Below are 12,565 nucleotides of genomic sequence, written 5' to 3' on the forward strand. Positions count from 1 at the left end.
CCATGGCCGCAGCGCGGGCGGAGGGAACGCCGGGCGCGCGGCTGCGGGACCACGGCGTCGCCGCCTTCCCGGCCGCGGCGGCTCCGGCCTGGGCTGCCCCGGGCTCTCGAGTGAGGCTGGCGGCGGGACGCTGGCCGAGGGTGGCGGCGAGAGGCCCGACCGACGGGAAGGGCAGGGGAAGCTGTCGTCGCGTCGCCGGGCCGCTCCGGTGGCGAAACCTCCTCTTCCTGCCCCGGCTCGCTGGTGCACTTCTCTCTCTTTCTCTCTCGCTCACTCTCTCACTTCCTGGCTGGAAATTCCCACTGACGTCGAGAGAGAAGACAGACAGACGGACACACGCGCGCACGCCGCGGGGGCGGGAGGTGGGGTCGCCGCCGGGGGTGGGGGAAGCCCGCACGCCTTGCGGGGGTGTGCCTTGCGCCCCCGGCCCGGCCTCGCCGGCTAGCTCCGCACCCACCCCTCGGAGCCGCTGCGGGGCGCAGGCGAGGGGCGCACGTTCGGCGCCCTGGATGCCGGCGTCCCCCGCGGGGCGCCCGCTCCCCCGCCGCCGCTCTGGGAGCCCCGAGGGCAGCGGCGGACGGGGACGCCCCCTGGAAGCGCCCGCGGAGCCGACTCTTGCTGGGAAGCGGGCGGCGCGGAGGCGTCGGCCGTGCGGCTGTGAGAGTCAGCGGGTCCAGAGCCCCGAAGGACAGGCCCAAGCATCCAGAGGGGATGATGGGTCGGCATGGAGCCAGGCATGCTGTGTGTAAAAATAAGTCTCATCTGTATATTGCATTTAAGTGCTCTCAGTTACTCTCAAATCTCTTTACAGATTAAACTGGAAGGTCTGTAGCATAACTGACTTCTGTCCAGGGAAGTCTGAACGTCTGCCAGTTTGGGGTGAGGTCTCAAATCTCCTGGTTTTGACAGTTCTTCAGAACTTTCATTTACAGGGCATTGTCAGGCCTTTATGAGAATTACTGTCGGTGGAATTAGAGTGATGCTGGTGGCAATGGTTTTGGTTCACAGCTCGGAAAGAAATACTGACCCGGTAGGTGGGAATTTGTTTTCTTCTGGAGAGACCGCTTCTAGAACCTGCAGATCACCAATCACTAGCATTTGAGCTTCTTTACATGCCAGGCATTGTGCTAGGCGGGGCAGGGAATACCTTGGGGTAGATTAGTTCCCCAAACAAGAAACCAGAGCTGAAATAGATATTTTAGTGCTAATTATCTCACCACTGAATTCAGTGATAACTGTGTAAATTGAACTTTAAAACATCAGGAATCACCGATTCACCAGGCAGGGTTGCTATGGCATTAGATTGCCCATAGCAATATTCCCTGCGTGCCTACTCCTTGCCATGCCCCCTCCCTCCTCGGGTTATAAGAATCTTCTCGGTGGAGTGTTCAGCAGAGGATTCGAGATCCATTTGTTTAGGTCTGGGGTGAACCTCTGCAGTGACCTTGGGACCAACCAACAATCTTCCTTCAAGCCATTTCGTTTAGCCCCCAGGGGCTGGTTGAACAGATGGAGTTCAGGGGATTTACAAAGACTGAAGACAATGACTTTTTAGAAACCCTGTGTTATTATTTATGGGACATTATTAGAAATTGTGCCAATATTGTTTTTAGTAGATTAATATATAGTTTATAAGAAGTGATTTCTGCCTCTGTCATGAAACAACAAAGTGTTAGGGGAATAGTCTTCTTTTTCCTTATGGGGTAAGGGTGAATATTCACACAATTCATTCTGCATGAGGTGGTAGCCCATCACTGAAAGAATCAATAGACAGTATTGTTAGAAGAGTCAGTGCGACATATTATGGGAACAAAAATTAAAGAGTGTTAATTACTTAAAAGGATTAAATTCCAAATTCAAAATTATCCTGTACATTGAACTTTAAAATTGAGGTGGGCAGAGGGGGTGGTCTATTAAGCAGCTGTTTTAGTTTTCTAGGGCTGCTGCTAGAAATTACCACAAACTGGGTGGCTTAAAACAACCGGAATTTATTCTCTTACAGTTCTGGAGGCCAGAAGTCAGAGATCAAGTTGTTGGCAGGGTCATGCTCCCTCTGAGGGTTCTAGGGAAGACTCCTTCCTTGCCTCTTCCTAGCTTCTGGTGACTCCTGGCAATCCTTGGTGTTCCTTGGCTTTAGCTGCATCACTCCAATTTCTGCCTGTGTCTTCACGCGGCCTTCCTTCCTGTGTCTCCTCTGTGTCTCTGTATCCAAATCCCCCTCTCCTTCTCCATTTTAAAGACAGGAGTCTTTGGATTTAGAGCCCACCATAATCCAGTATGATCTCATCTTAGCTTGACTACATCTGTAAAGAACCTATTTCCAAATAAGGTCATGTTCATAGGTATCTGGGGTAAGGACTTGAATATATCATTTTGGGGGACACAATTCAATGCACTACAGTAGACAAAACTATAAAAGCCCTCCATCTGCTCTTTTTGGCTCACCAGTTATCCTTCCTGTACTCCCGCTTTGTTTCCCAATACTTTTTCTACACCCTATACATACCTGCTTTCAGGAATGTTTCTTACAAATTCACCTACCCTCAGGTGTCAGAAGGCGTTTGCCACTATCAGAACACAACGGAAAAAATGCCTGTGGAATTTCAGTCATCAAGATTGTGGAAAGGGCAAGTTGTGTCATATTTGTCACTAAATCTTTGAAATCACATGAATTTCTCTTCTCATAAAGCTGCGTGTTGGAAATGTTGGTGTCCAGAGAATTCTGAGGTTCAGATCTATATACTGGACACATCAACAGTGAGAAGTTATATAGTTTGTAATGAGTATTCACAAATACAGACTCATACATCTGAGCCTTACAAACTCCAAGACCTATCTTGGGGATAGAACAGGAGTGAACTGTATTTCTGTAAAGGGCACAACTTGCTTCAGCTCAACATGCTTAGAAACACCCAGGTCACAGCTCTTGGCTCTGGGAGCCAAGATGAAATGCAAAGACTTCACTAGACTTGAAATCATACTTGACTTAAGAGTCCTGGCTTTGCCTTGAATTATCTGTGTAACTTTTGCCAAGTTTATATGAACTTCAGTTTTGTCACCTATACAATAAGCATAACATTATAGTGTATATTATATAATAAGCTGTATACTAGCTTTATATAATGCTTTACATTATATATGTTGTGTTGCTATGGTCTGAATGTTTGCGTCCCCCTCAACGTCATATTTTTAAATCCTCATCCCCAAAGTGATGGTGTCATGAGGGTGGTCCTTTAGGAGCTGAACAGGTCATGAGGGCAGAGCCCTGATAACTTGGATAAGTGTCTTTATAAAAGAGGCTCCAGAGAGCCAGCTCCTTCCTTCTGCCATGTGAGGACACAGCAGAAAGTCTGCAGCTGGGAAGAGGGCCCTCACCAGACCATGCTGGCACTCTGATCTCAGACTTTCAGCCTCCAGAACTGTGAGAAATAAATTTCTGTTGTTTATCAGCCACCCAGTCTGTGGTATTTTGTTATAGCAGCCCAAATTAACAAACTAAGACATGGCTATATAATATACATGTAACAACATATGTGTTGTATTATGTATATATACAATAATAACATGTATTTTACATTATGACAACTCTACCTCACGAAGCTCTAGAGGCAAAGGGGAGATAAAGAATGTAAAAGGCCTATGCAAATGTAAATAGTTATCCCAAGAAAAAGGACTTGAAATTAATTTCCTCATAGGCTTAAGTGACATAAATGCTCACACTGTTGACCACTGGGGCAGACACCCATCCTTGTGGCATCTCTCCCTATTGATAGCACAGTGTTGCATTACACCTCTATTAAAGTACTTGTCATGTTCTATCTTGTGCTTGCACAGTTAGCAGGTCTTATTGGAAAAGCACTCCATTAGCCTATAAAAGTGGGTACAAAAGAAAAAGAAGATAAAGCTGGGAAGAATGACCTCTTATGTAATAGCCAGGACAAAAGTGATTTGTATAATGGATTATATCACCAAGAGTAAAACCAACAGGAGAGGGCAAAGAAATCATCTTCCTCTTAAGACTGTACAGAGAATCCAGAATTGTATTCCCTTGACAATGGAGACACACTGAAATGGAGACAAGAAATTTCAAAGAAGAATGTCACTGGTCTTAGAGATACTAGTGTCTTTCCTATCAGCTCAAATGATATTTATGTACGACCATCACTGCCGCCAAAGAGTTCGCAAAACTCAAAAGAAGTGCTTGTAATTATACTGCTAGGCAGAGTACAGTAAATGCTTTCATGGAGGTAGAATCAAATACTTAGGCATAGGTAGGGAGAGATATAATGGTGCTTGCAGTATTGCCTGGTGGTTAAGCTCTCGAGCTATGGAATCAGGTGCTACCTTCAAATTTGAAGCCAGTATCTGACTGTGCCCTTTGCAGAAAATAATTCACTCTTGTTCTTCCCTGAGTAGCTGTGTGACCCTAGATATAATTGTTTCAAGCCTCCTTTTTCTCACCTGTAAGACAGGCTGATAATTACACCCCACCTCATAGTGGTATTGTAACGGCCAAATGAGGTAAGGTGTGTGAAGCACTGACCAAGTTGCCAGATGTTCGGAAAACTCATATTTATGTCGGTTATTATTAGTAGTACTGCTGTTTCTCAGAGGAACAACTCGATGAAGATGGCCTTTAGTGGATGCCACGCATGGTGGATAAGATATGATGGTGAATTGACCAGGAGAAAGAAAACGAACGAGGGAAAGTGAGACTTAAAGACATGAGGTCTGGGTTTAAAACACAGTTTGTAACAAAAGGACTTCGGAAGTGGAATTGTATGTTGTAATAACTAACAAAAAAATTAGATTTTTTCCCAGACACCCACTTGTCAACATTTTTTTGGTCTAATCTCACCTCTCTAAAGCACATTCACTGCACTTAAAATATGTTCAATACATAATAATGTTTTAAAAGATTGTTCTTTCACTTAAAATGTTATACACATTGTTTCACCAAAGAATTGGCCATAAAAATATATCCCACACACGAAGAGACTCAGGAAGAAGAAGGTGTGGAAGAGCCAGGATTTGGACCCAAGTCAACTTTCAGGAGGCTAAGATGCAGGTGGTGGAAGGAAAGTTAAAGTTTGTGGAAGGTGAGGGTGTAGAAGTCCTGGCATCATTTATCCTTTTTTTGAGGCAATAAAGAAAGGAATAGGGCTTCCCTGGTGGTGCAGTGGTTGAGAGTCCGTCTGCCAATGCAGGGGACTCGGGTTCGTGCCCCGGTCCAGGAGGATCCCACATGCCGCGGAGCGGCTGGGCCCGTGAGCCATGGCCGCTGGGCCTGTGCGTCCGGAGCCTGTGCTCCGCAACGGGAGAGGCCACAGCAGTGAGAGGCCCGCATACCGCAAAACAACAACAACAACAAAAAGAAAGGAATAGAGTATCTGTTTTCCTCTTTATGGGAATCACAAAGTAGTAGTCTTTTGCTGCTTTTATACAATAATCATTTGATATTTACCAACAATATAACTGGGCAAAACAAAACTTTTATGGCACAATGTATCTTAAATAAATGAACTACTCAGGCTAGAAAGAGTTGACATTTTATGTTATCGTCTCATAATCTAAGTGAAGAATGATTTGAACTCAATATAGTAGCAGAAGAATCATAATCTCTGTCATTTATCAAATACTTATTATTTGTGGCACCGTTTCCAGTGTATTTACATGATGTTTGGGATAAATAAGACTAGCTGCTATTTTCTAAAAACTTAAATCTCAGTGATTCAACACAATAAAAGTTTAAAAGTTTACTTCTCTCTCACCCAAAATTCACTGCAGAAGCTCCTGGGTGGTGGCACACAGGGGCAGCTCTCCTCCAGGTAGTAACTCAGCCATTCAGAATCCCTCCAGAATATAACTTCACCATCATTATGTGTTGCTTCCAGTGTTGCCTGAGCAAAGGAAGAGAGAGAGCATAGGAGATGTACGTCTTCCTTTGACTGAAAGTGACACAACACTTCTGCTCACATTCCATGGCCCCGCTCAGATGCAAGGGACCCAGGAAATACAGCTTTGCTGGGTGTTTAGGAAGAAGAAATAGGTTGGGTGAGCACAAAATTAATAACTGTTACACATGTGTTAACTTATTCAACTCTCAGACAATCGTATCAAATAGGTTGTCATTATCCCCATTTTTACAGATGAAAAGTCAAATAATTTTCCTAAGGTTTCATAACTAGTAAGTAGCAGGGGAATCAGGATCTGAACCCAGTTGATTTGCCTCCGCTGTCCAGGCTCTTAATCACTACACTAAACGATTTATCCAGTGTAATGAAAAGGAGAAGGATGTAAGAGATTTTAGAAAATAGGGTCAATAGGACCTGCTTACCGATAATACACGCAGTTCGAGAGAGACGAAGAGTGAGAGAGGGCTCTGAGTTTTCTAGTCTGGGTACTTAGAATGGTAACATCATAACTGAGAAAGAATCTGTGGAAATATGATGAATTCAGTTTTCATCATGTTAATCATGGTAGGCTCAAGGAGATCACGTGGAAGTGACTAATGTTCAGTTGGAAATTCAAGCCTGATGCTCTGAGAGACATAGGATTGGTGATCTAAATCAAGAGGTAACTGCAAAGATGCGGTGGTTGTCATGAGAGTGTTTCTAAAACATTAGTGACCAAAGAGTTGGAAGAGAAGAGAACCAAGAACAGAAATTTGATGAGTAACTATTTCTGGAATTGGTGTGTGTGTGGGTAGCAGGGGAGGGGAGAGAAAGAGAGAGGTGCTTAAAGACTGCTCAGGTGTGACTGAAGGCAGGAAGAAACGTTGGAAAACCAGAGAAGAGAAAGTTTCAAGGGTCAGAGAGTGCTCAACAGTGTCAAATGCTGCAGACAGTTCCTAAAAGGTCAGAATGAGAAGAAACAGTTGAATTGGGGAATTATGAAATCCCAAGCATGGCTTCAGGGGATGGGTGTGCAGCTAAGGAAAGAAGCCACTTTGCACTCTGTTCACCCTGCTCACTCTGTTCAGAAGAAAAGGGGACTTTACTATAAATTCTCAAAATGCCACTGATACCAGTGGCTCTGGTCCTAGGTTATTTCATAGGGCAGTTTCAATATAATGATGGGAGCCAGGAACCACATGACAAGGGGCTGACAAGTGAGTGGGAAATGGAGACAGGAAGGCAATAAATGTAAAAGAGTTTGGAGTGAGAAGAAGGAAGGAGAGAGAAATTAGTGTCATTCTTCATTTATCTAACATTTATGGAGTTCCAGGGGTAAAGGAAGTTTGGAAGGGTTGGGAAATAGTTTGATGAGTTATAGACTTAATAAAAGAAAGAAAATTCATGAAGGAGCAAGGTGCCAGAAGAAAAGGGAAGTGGGATGTGTGGAGGTCACAGTCTAGGTGAAGGAATTGCAGGGGACAGGTCTTTCTACGTGAGCAGTGAGGAAGCGGAAAGAGACGCTCGCAGAAAGAGATTAGGCTCATCAGCTGAAATGCACACAATCAAAAATAACTATTAGATAATGTTTTTTTGTTGTTGTTGTTAGCACTGCCATACCAAAAATACCACAGGCTGGGTTCCTTAAACAATAGAAATGAATTTTTCTCATGATTCTGGAGGCTACAAATCCAAGAATAAGGTGTCACTGCATTGGTTCTTTCTGAGGCCTCCCTCCTTGTTTTATAGGTAACTGTCTTTCCCCTGTGTCTTCACATGGGTCCCTCAGAATGTCTGTGTTCTAATCTCTCCTTTTTGTAAGGACACCAGTCATATTGGATCAGGGTCCACTCCAACGACCTCATTTTAACTTAGCTCTTGAAAGACTCTATCTCCAAACACAGTCACATTCTGAGCAACTGGAGGTTAAGACTGAAACATATAAACTGTGTGTGGGGCAGGTCAGGGGACACAATTCAGGCCACAACAGAAATATCTTCTACTGATCTGCACGAGACGTGGAACTAGAGGAACAACTCACCCCAGTTTTCCCAGTACCGTCTTGGTTTTAGCACAGAAAGCTCTTCGTCCAGGAAACCCTCAGTCCCCAGTTAACCAGGATGATTGATCAGGCCACTGGAAGCCAACAAAATTGGTCTGAGTGAAATCAGACTGGTTGATTTGAGACAGCTGCCAATTACTTGTTTTTATGGAGGGGGTTTCTGTCTTCTGAAAGGTTCTATATCTGGTTGTCAAAGCTATTCATAAGTGATCATCTGATACTTATATATTGATATATACATATACCTTTATATATATAAAGATATATATATATATATATATCTTTAATAGGATAAATGTGCCTTTGCATACATATATCCTGACAAGCTTTTACAGAAACCTGAAAGACATCATCATAGTAACACCCATTATAATAGATCTCCATTCATCATATTGGCAGCAAGACTAAAAAAAAAAGTGTCAGGACTTACTGAATTGCAAATTCAAACAATGCTACTTCTCTGTTGACGATTTCACTGTTTCAACAATTTTTTTAAAACTTCAGATTCAGGATGCTTTAGAATTACACTCATTTCATGTAAAGAAATTGTTTCAACAGCACTTACAAAGTTTTAACAGACAACCTTTTCTGAGTGTGCGTGTGTACGTGCCCACACCCCACATGGCTGCAGGCAGATGTCATTAGATCTGCTGAAGTAGGGGAGACCTGAAGAGAGTTTGCAGTGAGACTGTGTGAGCAACTAACCCTGGTGGTCCTGAGGCTGTAGTGCAGTGAGACCCACAGTTCTTGAGGAGAAAGGGGCTGCCCTACGGTGAGGCGCCAAGTCCTATTCACCTTCTCAGTGGAGTCTTTTCTGAACCCCAAAGTTGCCTGAGATCCTCCTCTTATTTGCTTCTCTAGTTCCTGGGCCACTGCAATTGATTTAGCTTATTGTATTGAATTGTATGATACGAGTAAATGGCTGTTGAGTCAGTGTTTGATTCATTTTAAATTAAAAAATATGTGAAATTTTCAAAATAAATTAAAAAGTGAAGTACATAAAAAGAAAAGAAAAGCTGATAAATATAACTAGTTGAACTTACTCTGTGGAGCGAGCTGTGTGGACAGAAAACAGATGGCACCATCAACAAGTCATTAACAAGACTTGGATGAAGGAATTATTTTCAGGGGTGGGAGCAGAGTTAAGGGACACCCATGAGGGATGGCAAAGCATCCTAGAGATAACAAGAACGGGGAGCCTTTACCACTCCTAGGCCTGAAAGGGCAAGGAGGGAGAGTGGTGTCTGGAACTAAGGAAGGGCCTGTAGCTATGTGTGAAGTTTTAGAAAAGAGCGGGGCGCTTCACTAGAGAAACGAGCCATGGACAAGTCACCGCATGGCAAGAAGGGAGCCAATAGAATACGTTACCTAACCTCTGCCTCCACCATGCACGTCTCCAGCGTTCCCCATGAAGAGGACCCCATTGGAAGCCAGAGGCACAAAGCAGTATGGAGAGAGGTGGAGAGTGGGTCTGCAGGAGCAAGTACAGAGTATCCAGAACAAAATGCAAATACGAAATAACCACTATGTTAAAAGAACTTCACCGGTCAATTTCCAGTGGTACATGCAGGCTCACTGCGTAGCTAATCCACCCTGACAGGGACTGAGGCTGTAAGGCCTAAGCATGGTATAATGCCTGGAAACATCTTCATAGAATGGAAGTGCTACAGAGAACACATTGCTATCCTTGTCAGAGAGTGTGGCCTTAAACACTCAGCCATCCAGTTCCTTTTAAAAGCCTGTTAGAAGGAAGTCGTAAACAGGGAAGAGAGTCTACCGAATAGGACATGGGTGCTATTTACTCCATTTCAAATTCTATTCTTGGTGGAGCCGGGAGCGCTCAGGCCGCAGCCAGGAGGGCCGGCCGGCCGCGAGCACCGCGGACACCAGGCCGAGGGGGCGGGCCCGAAGCCTCGGCCTCGCCTCCGCCCGCGCCGCGCCCGCAGCTTCCCGGCCGCCCGCTCCCGGCGGCCTCGCGGGGCCCAGAGCTCTGCCCGGGGAGCGCCGCCAGCATGCTGCAGAAACGGGAGACGGTGCTGCTCCTGAGACCCTTCCAGGGCCGGACTCTGCGGACCGTGCGGGAGCATTACCTGCGGCCCCGCGTGCCCTGCAGCGGCCCGCTCCGCCCGCAGCCCGCCGTCTGCCTCAACGATGGGAAACGCTTGTCTCGCGACGTAACTCATTACATGATCCCAGACTGGAAAGTCGTTCAAGATTACCTCGAGATCCTTGAGTTTCCTGAATTGAAGGGAATTATTTTCATGCAAACGGCTTGTCAAGCTGTGCAGCATCAAAGAGGCCGGAGACAGTATAACAAATTGCGAAATCTCCTGAAGGATGCGCGTCACGATTGCGTTCTCTTCGCTAATGAATTCCAGCAGTGCTGCTCTCGCCCTCAGGAAAGCGGGGAGTCCGTGGAGAAGTGGCAGAACAGGAGCATCTACAGTGCAGCCGCCTGGTACTGTCACCACTGCCAGGACAGGATGCCAGTCGTTATGGCGACAGAAGATGAAGAGGCAATTCAGCAGTATGGAAGTGAAACAGAAGGAGTGTTTGTGATTTCCTTCAAGGTATTTCCAGCTGAATTACCTGGACAATTTTTGGCCTGATTTAAAGGCTGCCCACGAACTTGGTGAGTCTATCCTTCAGTCTCGACAAGAAAGAGAGAATGAGAGTCAGGAGAGCCACGGGAGAGAGTACCCAGAACATCTACCCCTGGAAGTGTTAGAAGCCGGCATTAAGTCCAGGCACTACATCCAGGTGAGGGTGATAATGGAGAATCGGCACCAGGACCAGCCAGGGTGTTTTCTTCTCTTCTTTACTTGCCTCCTGTCACAGGCCTCTGATTTCAAAGGCTGGCAACAAGACGGGCCTGAGTAAGCCAGGGCTGTCGATGTTCAAGGTGATGTGGGAGTTCTGCTCTGTAGACACTGCCCTCCAGTTTGGAGGTATTCTCTAGTGTTCTTAATTAGGTTACATACCGAGCATTACACAAGTAGCCTTTAAATGACTCCTGTCCCTGGGAAAGAGAATATATTTTTGAATCAAGTTCTGGAGGTTTGGCAAAAGTTTAAAGTTCGGACTTCCCTGGTGGCACAATGGTTAAGAAAATGCCTGCCAGTGCAGGGGACACGGGTCGGATCCCTGGTCTGGGAAGATCCCACATGCGGCAGAGCAACTAAGCCCGTGGGCCACAAATACTGAGCCCACGTGCTGCAACTACTGGAGCCCACGGGCCTAGAGCCGGTGCTAGGCAACAAGAGCAGACACTGCAATGAGGACACCGAAATGAGAAGTTGGCACACCACCAGGAAGAGTAGTCCCCGCCCGCTGCAAGAGAAAGTTTGTGCACAGCAACGAAGACCCAACACAGCCAAAAATTAAAAAAATAAAAAAATAAAAAATGCTCATCCTAACAGAAAGACTCACAGACATAAAAAACAAACTTATAAAAAAATTTTTTTAAGTTGTTGAAATATGCCTTCTTCATGCCTTTGCCATTTTCCTGCCCTTTTCAAGGGCCCCTTTGTGCTCCCTCAGAACCCAGGACCCAGGTGCTGTCAGGGTCTTGAGAAGGAATCAAATAAACTATTCAGACTTCAAAAATAAATAAATAAATTCTATTCTTATATCAAACTGGATCAGCAGAAAGCCTTCTAAGTACCAGATTACATTTGTCCATGGAAGAACAATCTTTATTGATTTGAACCTAAATTATTTCTAAAGCATTTTATTTACCTGCTTAGATCAAGTCACGACTCAGTTGAAAAGCTTCCAGTGTCCTTTTGATCACTCAGCACAAATACCAAAGTCCTTACAGTGATCAAAAAAGGCCCTTTCAATATCAAACTCTTAGAGGAAAACATAGGCAGAACGCTCTATGACATAAATCACAGCAAGATCCTTTTTGACCCACCTCCTAGAGAAATGGAAATAAAAACAAAAATACACAAATGGGACCTAATGAAACTTAAAACCTTTTGAACAGCAAAGGAAACCATAAACAAGACCAAAAGACAACCCTCAGAATGGGAGAAAATATTTGCAAATGAAGCAACTGACAAAGGATTAATCTCCAAAATTTATAAGCAGCTCATGCAGCTCAATAACAAAAAAACAAACAACCCAATCCAAAAAATGGGCAGAAGACCTAAATAGACATTTCTCCAAAGAAGATATACAGACTGCCAACAAACACATGAAAGGATGCTCAACATCTTTACTCATTAGAGAAATGCAAATCAAAACTACAATGAGATATCATCTCACACCAGTCAGAATGGCCATCATCAAAAAATCTGGAAACAATAAATGCTGGAGAGGGTGTGGAGAAAAGGGAACCCTCTTGCACTGTTGGTGGGAATGTAAATGGATACAGCCACTATGGAGAACAGTATGGAGGTTCCTTAAAAAACTACAAATAGAACTACCATATGACCCAGCAATCCCACTACTGGGCATATACCCTGAGAAAACCATAATTCAAAAAGAGTCATGTACCAAAATGTTCATTGCAGCTCTATTTACAATAGCCAGGACATGGAAGCAACCTAAGTGTCCATCAACAGATGAATGGATAAAAAAGATGTGGCACATATATACAATGGAA

The 12,565-nt window shown here is 44.7% G+C and overlaps 1 protein-coding gene across 2 annotated transcripts in view; it reads right to left on the minus strand.

Moving 5' to 3' along the window:
• NFKB1 (nuclear factor kappa B subunit 1) overlaps positions 1-10,514 on the minus strand; it is a 133,635-nt gene extending 123,121 nt beyond the window's left edge. Inside the window, exons 1-2 of one of the 2 annotated variants that reach the window (XM_082605705.1) lie at positions 10,176-10,514; positions 5,772-5,900 (exon numbers count right to left, since the gene is read on the minus strand). The gene's annotated coding sequence lies outside the window, so the exon portion shown is untranslated. Of the gene's footprint in view, positions 1-5,771; positions 5,901-7,935; positions 7,952-10,175 lie in introns of those variants that run through there. The other variant, XM_082605706.1, reaches the window with a different exon arrangement.
• Between the last annotated feature and the right edge of the window lie 2,051 nt (positions 10,515-12,565).

This window comes from Mesoplodon mirus (genome assembly GCF_964341445.2).
Source record: "Mesoplodon mirus genome assembly, chromosome: 2".
NCBI lineage: Eukaryota > Metazoa > Chordata > Mammalia > Artiodactyla > Ziphiidae > Mesoplodon > Mesoplodon mirus.